Below are 11,125 nucleotides of genomic sequence, written 5' to 3' on the forward strand. Positions count from 1 at the left end.
TTAAGTAGGAAAGGAGTTTCAACCAAAACGAAAAACTACGCCCGAAGTTGCAAAATCATACTATGCGACCGCATAGAAGGGATCTATGCGGTCGCATAGATCAAATTTTTTAGGCTCAATGAATCCCTGAAACCTTCTATGCGACCGCATAGAAGGTTACACTATGCGGTCGCATAGAAGTAACCATCTATGTGGTTTGTGCAATTTGGTCCCTGAACTTCTTTGTTGCTTCTCTTGACTTCTTTCTTCGATTTCTTCATCTTTTCAACAATTCTTATCTTCCAATTGATGATCGACACTTTCAAATATTATGCCACTCATTCGGCACATCTTTTGAGTTTTTGCACTTTAGTCCTCCAACTTTCAATTATCTTCAATTTATTCCATCTTCCATTTTTTCACTTTCAATTATCTTCATTTTAGTCCATCTTCCATTCTTTCTTCCTCCACTTGTTTTGCTTTGTCATTGAGCTCATACTTGACATGTTTTTACTCTCGTTTTTCATTTAGCTCAACTTTTCAATATTTGCACCTTTGGTCCTCGAACTATCAAATTGTTGCGTTTTGGTCCTTCTTCGGCTCTTTTCTCCTGAATTCCACAATTTCCATTGAATTACCTACAATGCATGAATTTAACTGGATTAAGTCACAATTCAACCATTTTATCCATGTTTAAGTCATGTTTGTGAACCAAAAAGTGTGTAAAAACACACTTATCAAATCCCCCAAACTTAAACTATTGTTTGTCCTCAAACAATGTAGTGACTCAAAGTTAAACAAACATGGCTTAATAGCTTGCCGTGTCTCAGGATTGGAACTTAGCAATACAATAGAACAATATCAATATTGCAAGAATAAAATTAACCTTTACTCATCAATTTCAATACTCAACGTGTGTGTGTGTGAACTCATGCCAACATATCAAGCTTATGAATGGTTTGTTCCCGACCTATAATGGTCAAATTTATCCTTACATCACTCGAGAGATACACAAATCCCCCAAATTTATTATTTTCACTCAATTATCTTGGGGTGTGTTCTAAGGTTAGGAGTTTAACAACTATAATCCTTACCCTCTCTTAGTTTGGATAGATCTTACCCTTACAAGTACACATATCAACAAGTAGAGACTCTCTTTAATTTGATTGTTTCAACCTTTAAGCTCAAACTAAGCTACTTACCTCGCATCAAGGTTAAAGTTATATCAACCAAATGTCCAACAAAGGTTTTTTTTTTCTCCATCTTCTCATTTGCTTTCTATATAACCCATGTAACGAGTTTTAGGCGATGACTCCCAAACCAGTTGGTCTTAGGGCACCAGGTTTTAAACCCTTGCAGCCTTATTCACCCGAGTTATAAAGGCTCGATAAGATGAATTTTTGTCAACTTCCCTTTTTTTTTGCTTTCTATATGACCCCTGTAACGAGCTTTAGGCCGATAATTCCCAAACCAGTTGGCTTTAGGATATCAAGTTTTAAGCCCTAACAGGCTTACTTGCTCGAGTCATAAAGGCTTTAGAGAGAAGTGATAATTTTCCAATTTTTATTTTATGCCCTTTACTTGTTTTTTTTTTTTTTATAGACATTTGATATCAACAACCATCCTCAACTTAAAGCTTTCACCTATTTCTCACCTTCTAGGTCTAGACAATCCACACAATATAAATTCATGCACTGAGCCTCTACTTATCTCCATGTTTACCTATAGTGGCTCAACCATCTCCAAACTATCTTATGGTGATTTAACAGGTTAATGATATAGAGGGTTAACCTAGGTTTCTCATATTTCACTCCAACAATCCCATTCAATAACTTAACATGAAAACATGAGTGGCGTGCAAAAGAATGTCAAGCATTGCATCAATAAGTATCAGCTAATTAAATCCTGTACTATATCCACAGTTCTATTTTACACCTGTCCAATAATCACATCATAGCCGGCAAGGCTACCAAACCCACACAAGCATGCAAAAGTAAAATCAACACTCATTCATCACGCATGCATCATGCAAGAAGGTAGTCAATTTAATGATTGATAGTGAAAATGTATATTAACTACATGTCGAATATTTGTTTAAAAATTATGCTACCATCCCCCAAACTAATACAGTACATTTCCTCAATGTAATTCTAAAGTTAGAAAAGCATAATTTAAAAATATAAATACAACTTGGCAAATAGAGGTAAACAACACTCCCCTGATCAAAGTGGTGGTCGCGGTGTGTAGCTGGGACCCGCAGCATGATCTTCAGGAGGAGATGGAAGGCGAGATTGATTTGTCTCATCAACTCTGTCTGCTGCGCTTGCTCTGCCTGAATGGACTGAAGCCTATTCTCCATACTTCCCAATCGATCCCAGGTTTCGGTCACTCGCCACTGTATGCCATCCATTCTCCCAGCATACATGTTGAACCTACCATTCATGGTCTCCACTTCCCGCCGTGCCGCTATGGCTTCATTCAAAGCACCCCTTGTGTAGTCCCGAGAAGAGTAGAGGTCTCTCTGCACTTTGTCAACAGTGGTAGTCATGGTCTCGAAACTCTGTTGGAGATGTTGTATGTCTCGGCTAGTTCCAGTGGTGGTGGCGAATATCTGCCTAAAACCTGATTGTCCATATCAACCTGGGGTAGTGGTGGAGGAATTTGAGGCATGTCAAGGTCCGCATCTGCTTGACCTTCCTCATTCAATTGCTGTCGTCGTCGTGCGTTTTCTAATTTCTGTTGGTGCTTCAGTCTTGCTCGGTCTTGGGCCTCTAGTGTGAATTGCTTGATAAAGGGGCTTGGCTTTTCTAGTGCTTCCCCAGGTTGGATTTGTATCCCTGCTGCTCTACATATTCCACTTATCAGACTGTGAAAAATTAGTGAGTAGTGCCTATCACCCCAAGTGCCTGTACCATGAATTTGGTTGTAGATGTACGTGGCTAGATCAATCTTGTTCCCTCTAACCAAATGGTATATGAATCCGGCCCTTGGATTTGTAAATGTTGTTCTGTGGGATATAGGCTCGATGTTATGGCACATGAATAACCATAAAATTGCTATGGATGGGGTGAGATCTATCTGATGCCAGTCTGCTATATGTAGAGGCCAAGCGTTTTCACGTCCCAACAATATTTCTGCAACCTCATTCCAGTTGAAGTCCTCTGGGATAGGGACCACATTGTTCCAAGATAACTGTTAGTAGTCATGGATTACCTCCGGTGAGAACATAATCCATTTGCCCCTAATCCATGTCTGATGTAAGTGCTCCGATCCGGGAGTGTCGATTTCTGTGTTGAAATTTGCATAAAACTCCTTTGCTAGATTCTCATACACCGGATGAGGCCTTTCTATAACCTTTTCCCTACCACAATTGTGAATAAGATATGTCAATTCAAAGTTTGGGAAGTTTTCTAACTTTACTGGCCTCTCGGGAATGATTGCCCAATCACGCACAACATTGGCGTATCGGGCTGCCGTATCTGATGATAGGAATCGTCTGACACCCCCTTCGGGTTCCCTTGTTCGGGCCGTTCCAGATGATGAGCCGACTTTCTCTTTTCCCTTTGAACTTCGTTCAGGAGGCATCCTGCAAAAGGAAATACACAATATCACTCACTTGGTGTAGAAAAAAAAAAGGGCATGAATAAACTTTGAATACATAATCCCCCAAACTTTCTTCAATCTGCACATTTACGTGTGTTTATGAAATGTTTCATATCATGAATCATCAATATAACTCTAGCATTGCATAAGTATGGAAAACTCAAAATTTTGGCTCGAACATGCATTTCTAAAAATTTTTACCCATGACCAAGTGACCAAGTTCGGCCTCGGGCATCACCGAGAAATATCCAAATTTTCTCGAGCAAGTTTTGGACATGTGAAAGTACATAATGATATCTAGCATATATCCAAATTTCACCCCAATCGGAGGTCGTTTGCATTAGAAAATATAGGGACGAAGGTAGTGACATGAGTGAATATGATTAACCATGGAGTGCCTTTGTGAATTCAAATATTGAGGTAGTGTGTTTTCAAATGAAATTGCACGTGATTATTCGGCCAATAAGTTACACAATAACGATGTAAACTATTGCATAAGTGAAAAGTTCAAGAATGTAAAACAATCGTCAATGTGGCATTTCGTCGAACATGTGGTGTGCAATGTGAAATTCTTCCTATTTCTCCTAAAACACCACCATGAAATTGCCCCCAATTCACAACACCATGTCAAACTACCTTATTCCTTCTAACTAATGCAAATACAATGAATGATAACCGGAAAATGAAGCTCGAAATTAGGGAGTGTAGAAACATACCTTGTAGTTCCAATTCCTGTTAATTTAAATGTGGTATAATCTTCAATGTAGAACCCAATCCAACTTAGGTGCTAGAATTGTGAATGTGTGAAGTGGGTGCAAATGAAGAGTGAGATGTGTGTGGTGTACGAGTGGGTGCGAGAGTTAGTGTGGGTGAAGTGTGTGCGAGTGTGAGTGAGAGGGGGAAGGGGGAAAGATTTGGGGTTAAATTGTGTGGTCACGGGTTTTAACCCGTGACCACTACACTATGCGACCGCATAGTGTTGCACTATGCGGTCGCATAGTGCAATCCAACTGCCCCTCTTTGTTTTCGGTAGCGGTCTATGCGACCGCATAGACCGTTGGTCTATGCAGTCGCATAGACCAAACCGGGAATAAAAAAAAAATTTCTTTTTTTTTCTTTTTTTTAATAATAAATAGAATAAAAAATAATAATAAAAAAAGAGTGCCATTTTTGTCAAATTTTTTTATTTTTTTATATTTTTATATTTATATATATATATATATATTTTTTTTAATATTGACTTAAAATTTAAACTCCCCCCAAAATCGATTTTTCACTTAAAAAAATTTGACTCGCCTCGCTATATTCCTGAAAAAATTGAAAATGTTGATTCGAAAAGAGGAATATGCTCATCGAAAACTTGGCACAAAAATCGATTTTTTTAACTGTTGTCTCGCATTTTGAAAGCTTAACCAAAATGAACATCTCCGCACATCGGAATGCGTGACACACACTCGAACACCCAACCACGTCATTTAGCACCCATTCATGCAACATTAAACGTGTAGTGCCTAGGCTATCATGCAAAAGATGATCGATGACCTAAGAAACAAATTAAACTCAAATAAATTCCTAAACTAATGCAATGCAATAAAATAAATTTAAGGATACAGTGGGTTGCCTCCCACTCAGCGCTAGGTTCTAGTCGATAGCTCGACTTTACCATATTGTGTCATTCTGGTGATCCAAGATGGACGGTAGACTTGTCCTTTGAGAAATCACCGCCCCAATAGTGCTTCAAACGCTGTCCATTAACTTTGAATGTCCCCTTGCTGTCGTGAGTGATCTCGATTGCCCCATGTGGAAACACTTGTGTAATGGTATATGGACCAGACCATCTCGATCTCAATTTTCCTGGAAACAGCTTAAGCCTGGAGTTATACAGTAACACTTTTTGCCCCACTTGAAAGTCACGCCTCTGGATATGCATGTCATGCCATTTCTTGGTGCGCTCTTTGTAGATTTTTGAGTTCTCATAGGCTTCCATTCTGAGTTCATCAAGTTCATTCAGTTGTAACAGCCGTTTTTCACCTGCAGCCTTCAAATCCAAGTTCAACTTCTTCATTGCCCAGTAAGCATGATGTTCGATCTCAAGAGGTAGATGGCATGCTTTCCCAAAAACCAGTCGATATGGAGACATTCCTATCGGAGTCTTGAATGCAGTCCTGTAGGCCCACAAGGCATCATCCAGTTTCTTTGACCAATCCTTTCGTGATGAGTTAACTGTGACTTCCAGAATACGCTTCAATTGTCTATTGGATACTTCGACCTGTCCGCTGGTTTGGGGATGATATGCGGTGGCTACGCGGTGCTTGACGTCATATTTTGATAACAACTGCTCGAACTGACGATTGCAGAAATGTGTGCCCCCGTCACTGATTATGGCTCTCGGTGTCCCAAATCGAGTGAAAATATTCTTCACAAACTCAATCACCACTTTCCCATCATTTGTAGGCAATGCAGCCGCTTCAACCCACTTCGAGACATAGTCCACCGCCACTAAAATGTATTGATTTGAAAAAGATGGTGGGAATGGCCCCATGAAATCGATCCCCTAGACGTCAAATAATTCCACCTCCAAGATACTACTCAAAGGCATCTCATTTCTTCTAGAGATGTTACCCGTGCGCTGACATCGGTCACACCTCTTTACAAATTCAAACGCGTCCTTAAAGAGTGTGGGCCAGTAAAAACCTGATTGGAGAATCTTCGCCGCTGTCTTAGAAGCATTAAAATGCCCTGCATATATAGATGAGTGACAGTTCTCTAATATCAAAGGCACCTCTTCCTCTGGTACACAACGCCGAACGATTTGATCAGCCCCCCTCCTGTAGAGAATGAGGTCTTCCCAAAAGTAGTACTTCAATTCCGCGAAGAATTTCTTCTTCTGGTGACTTGAGTAATCTGGCGGTATGATAGACCTGGCTAAATAGTTAACTATATCCGTATACCAGGGTGTTTCCATCACACCAAAGATCTGCTCATCTGGGAAGATCTCATTTATTTCCACTGTCTCTTCCTGTTCTGTGTCCTCAAGCCGAGATAGGTAGTCTGCCACCACGTTTTCACTGCCTTTCTTATCCTTAATTTCCAGGTCAAACTCTTGAAGTAGCAATATCCAACGGATGAGGCGTGGCTTAGCATCCTTCTTCTCCATCAAGTATCTGATGGCGACATGATCTGTGTAGACTATGACCTTCGACCCCACAAGGTATGATCGAAATTTGTCAAACGCATAGACTACAGCAAGAAGCTCTTTCTTTGTAGTGGCATAATTTAACTGAGCATCGTTCAAAGTCTTACTTGCATAGTAGATCACGTGAAATACCTTATTCCTTCGTTGACCCAACACGGCTCCCACAGCATAATCACTGGCGTCGCACATTAATTCAAATGGCAGATTTCAATCCGGTGTGATAATTACAGGTGCTGAAGTCAACTTCTCTTTCAAAGTGTTAAAGGCCTGCAGGCACTCATCAGTAAACTCAAATGGGGATTCCTTCATCAGTAAACAGCACAGAGGTTTGGTAATTTTTGAAAAATCCTTGATAAACCTTCTGTAGAATCCAGCGTGCCCAAGAAAACTGCGAACACCCTTCACTGAGGTAGGTGGTGGTAAATTCTCGATCACCTGAATCTTTGCCTTGTCCACTTCAATACCCTTTGCTGAAATTTTGTGCCCTAGTACGATACCTTCTTGCACCATAAAGTGACATTTCTCCCAATTCAACACCAAGTTGGTCTCCGTACACCGTTGTAGCACAAGACTTAGATGCTCCAAGCACTCATCAAATGAAGATCCAAACACAGAGAAGTCATCCATGAATACCTCGATGAATTTCTCAATCATGTCTGAGAAAATAGCCATCATGCAGCGCTGAAAAGTAGCGGGGGCGTTGCATAATCCAAATGGCATCCTTCTGTATGCAAAGGTGCCATAGGGGCAAGTGAAAGTGGTCTTCTCCTGATCGTCTGGTGCCACTGGAATCTGATTATACCCTGAGTACCCATCTAGGAAACAGTAGTGCGAATGCCCTGCTAATCTCTCCAACATCTGATCAATGAACGGTAATGAAAAGTGATCCTGTCGAGTAGCTGAGTTAAGCTTACGGTAGTCAATGCACACTCTCCATCCAGTCACTGTCTGTGTAGGAATCAACTAATTTCTCTCATTTTCTATCACTGTGATTCCTCCTTTCTTGGGAACAACTTGCACTGCACTGATCCGTGTACTATCTGATATTGGATAAATAATGCCTGCATCGAGCAACTTCAATACCTCAGCTCTAACCACTTCCTTCATGTGTGGATTCAATCTCCGCTGCCCATCAATGCTTGGTTTAAGTTTTTCCTCCATGAGTATCTTATGCATGCATATAGATGGGCTGATCCCCTTTATATCTGAAATCGACCATCCAATAGCTGTTTTATTCTCCCTTAACACCCGAAGTAGTTTCTCTTCCTCTACCTCACTGACAGTGCTTGAAATAATAACAGGTAGTGTAGAAGATTCCCCCAGGTACGCATATCGAAGATGTGGTGGCAATTGTTTGAGTTCCAATTTGGGTGGTTTCACAATAGATGGCACTGATTTTGCAGTTCTAGTTCCCAGCTCTTCATAGTAGCGTCTGTGCATATATGGCTGGTTACTCTCCAAAAACCAAGCACATGTCTCGATCTCACTTGATTCAGAATGGGTGGATTGTGAATGTGCAATGCATGCCTCATATGCATCGGAAGGATGATGTAGCCGAAATGTGTCTTGAACTATTCGGTCGACTACATCGATCTGGAAACAACTGTCTACCTCAGTAGGGAATTTCATTGATTTGAACACGTTGAATGAAATTTGCTCATCACCAAGCCTTAATATCAGCTGCCCCTTCTGAACATCTACAATTGCTCTCCCAGTGGCTAAGAAAGGTCGTCCCAAAATGAGTGGAACATCTTTATCTTCTTCCATGTCCAAGATAAGAAAATCAGTTGGAAATATGAACTTCTCCACTTTTACCAGCACGTCTTCAATGATTCCTCTTGGATGTGTAAGGGATCGATCTGCTAACTGAAATGTCACTGTTGTGGCTTTTGCTTCTCTCAAGCCGAGTTTCCTGAAAACAGAAAGAGGCATTAGATTAATACTTGCACCCAAATCACACAAAGCTTTATCAAAATAACAGTCTCCAATAGTGCAGGGTACAGTAAAACTCCCTGGATCTTTCAGTTTTGGGGGTAGCTTTCTCTGGATTCTGGCGCTGCATTCCTCAGTCAACATTACTGTTTCGTGTTCTTCTATCTTTCGCTTGTTGGAGAGGATATCCTTCAAGAATTTTGCATAGCTCGGCATCTGGACAAGTGCTTCAGCAAATGGGATGTTGATATGCAGTTTCTTGAAGACTTCAAGGAACTTACTGTATTGCTGATCCATTTTGTGCTTTCTCAACCTTTGTGAAAACGGAATAGGAGGCTCATGAGGGTTAACAGGATTAGTATTTTTACCCTGTGATGTCTTGGAATTCCTCTTAACCTCATCTCCTGTTGCATTGTCAGTTTGCTCCACACTTTCTTCCTCCAAGGTTGGCATTGCTTCCTTGTTGGCTCCCGAACTTGTTACATGTGGTTCCGGCAGTTGTACTCCACTTCTGGTTCTTATAGCCTTTGCATGTTCCTTAGAGTTAACTTCAGTATTGTTGGGTAGGTTTCTCGGTGCTCTACTCGTTATGAAAATTGCTATCTGTCCCACTTGTGTCTCCAAGTTCTTGATCGCTGCACTTTGATCTTGAAGCGTTATTTCCGTCCTTCGCATAAATTGGTTATTGGCTTCCATGTACTGATTTGTGTGTGACATTAATTTCTCGAACATATCCTCCAAATTTGGCTTTTTATCTTGCTGCTGATATTGCCCTTGTGGTCTATTTTGATTCTGGTTGCTCCAAGAGAAATTTGGGTGTTTTCTCCAGCCTTGATTGAAGGTTTCTGAATGTGGGTTATTCTGCTGGCGCTGACCCCATTGTGCGAATTCTGCATGTTCTACTCTTTGTGCCAGAATTGGGCAAGTAGCAGTACTGTGATCTGCTCCACATTCTTCACAACTCTGCTTCATAACTTGCTTAGCAGTGGCGGTTTGTGAAATGCTTTCAACCTTATGGAATAAGGAATCTATTTTCGCCGACAGTGCTAAGTAAGTATCTACTTCATACACCCCAGGTGCTCTCTTCTGAACTACTCGATCTGTAGACCACATAGCTGAAGTTGTAGCCATCCTTTCAAACAACTCCCAGGCTCCGTCAATTGTTCTTGTAGAGATAGACCCGTCAGATGATGCATCAACCATACTCTTGAATGATGGGAGTAATCCAGTTTAGAAAAATCTGATCTGGGTCTTCTTGTCAAAGCCATGTTGCGGGCATTTCCTTAACATGTTCTTGAAACGGTTCCATGCCTCTTCAAATGACTCTGACTCGATCTGGTTGAATATTGAGATGTCATGCCGCATTTTAGCTACTTTAGCTGGCGAGAAGAACTTGGTGCAGAATTTATGAGCTAGCTCGTTCCAAGTGGTGATGCTTCCGACAGGGAGTGAATCCAGCCATTCGAGTGCTTTATCCCTCAAGGTGTGCGGGAACAAACGCAGTCTTATAGCATCATCAGAGATACCTTGGTATCTGAAGTGTTGACACATATCAAGAAATCGAGATATGTGTGTATGCGGATTCTCACTAGCCATCCCATGGTATTGATGCCCATTCTGAAACAGTTGAATCACGTTTATCTTCAGTTGGAAGTTCGGTTGCCCAAATGGAGGATATACAATACTAGATTGACATGTGTGTATGCGGATTCTCACTAGCCATCCCATGGTATTGATGCCCATTCTGAAACAGTTGAATCACGTTTGTCTTCAGTTGGAAGTTCGGTTGCCCAAATGGAGGATATACAATACTAGATTGACTTTGCACCACCAATGGTGCCATGAAATCCCCAAGTACCGTATTTCCATCCTCTTCCACTGCCACACCTTCGTTGAGTGGAATTCCCGGTCGATTTTGCTCGTTAGCCATTTGTTGTACCACTCTTGCTTCCCTCTGCCTGTGACGGAATGTGAGTTCAATCTCTGGATCTATAGGGACCAAGTCTTGATCAGGTGCTCCTTGCATGCAAGCCCTGAAATGGCAAAATTAACGCAAAAATTTAATATAAACAATAATTAAATAAATCTAATAAAATTAACAAGTACTGAAATGAATAAATTCGAATTAGTGTCACAAAAGATAGAATTAAATCTAAAATTTAATCCCCGGCAATGGCACCAAAAACTTGTTCAAGAAATATTTCTTTTCGATTTTAAAACCCACTGTAAGTGTACGGTTCGTTAACAAGTAGTAAAATGGATTATGAGTCCAAGTATCGTTCCCACGAGGATTGAATTAGCTCTAATTAGACTAATGTGACCTTAACCGAATCTAATTGAATGAAAAATTGGTTTAAATGTGAAAAGCCCTAATTGGAAGAAATCCCCAAATTGAAACCCTAATTGCAAAGAAAA

The sequence above is a fragment of the Olea europaea genome, chromosome 14, assembly GCF_002742605.1.
Source record: "Olea europaea var. sylvestris chromosome 14, O_europaea_v1, whole genome shotgun sequence".
Taxonomy (NCBI): domain Eukaryota; kingdom Viridiplantae; phylum Streptophyta; class Magnoliopsida; order Lamiales; family Oleaceae; genus Olea; species Olea europaea.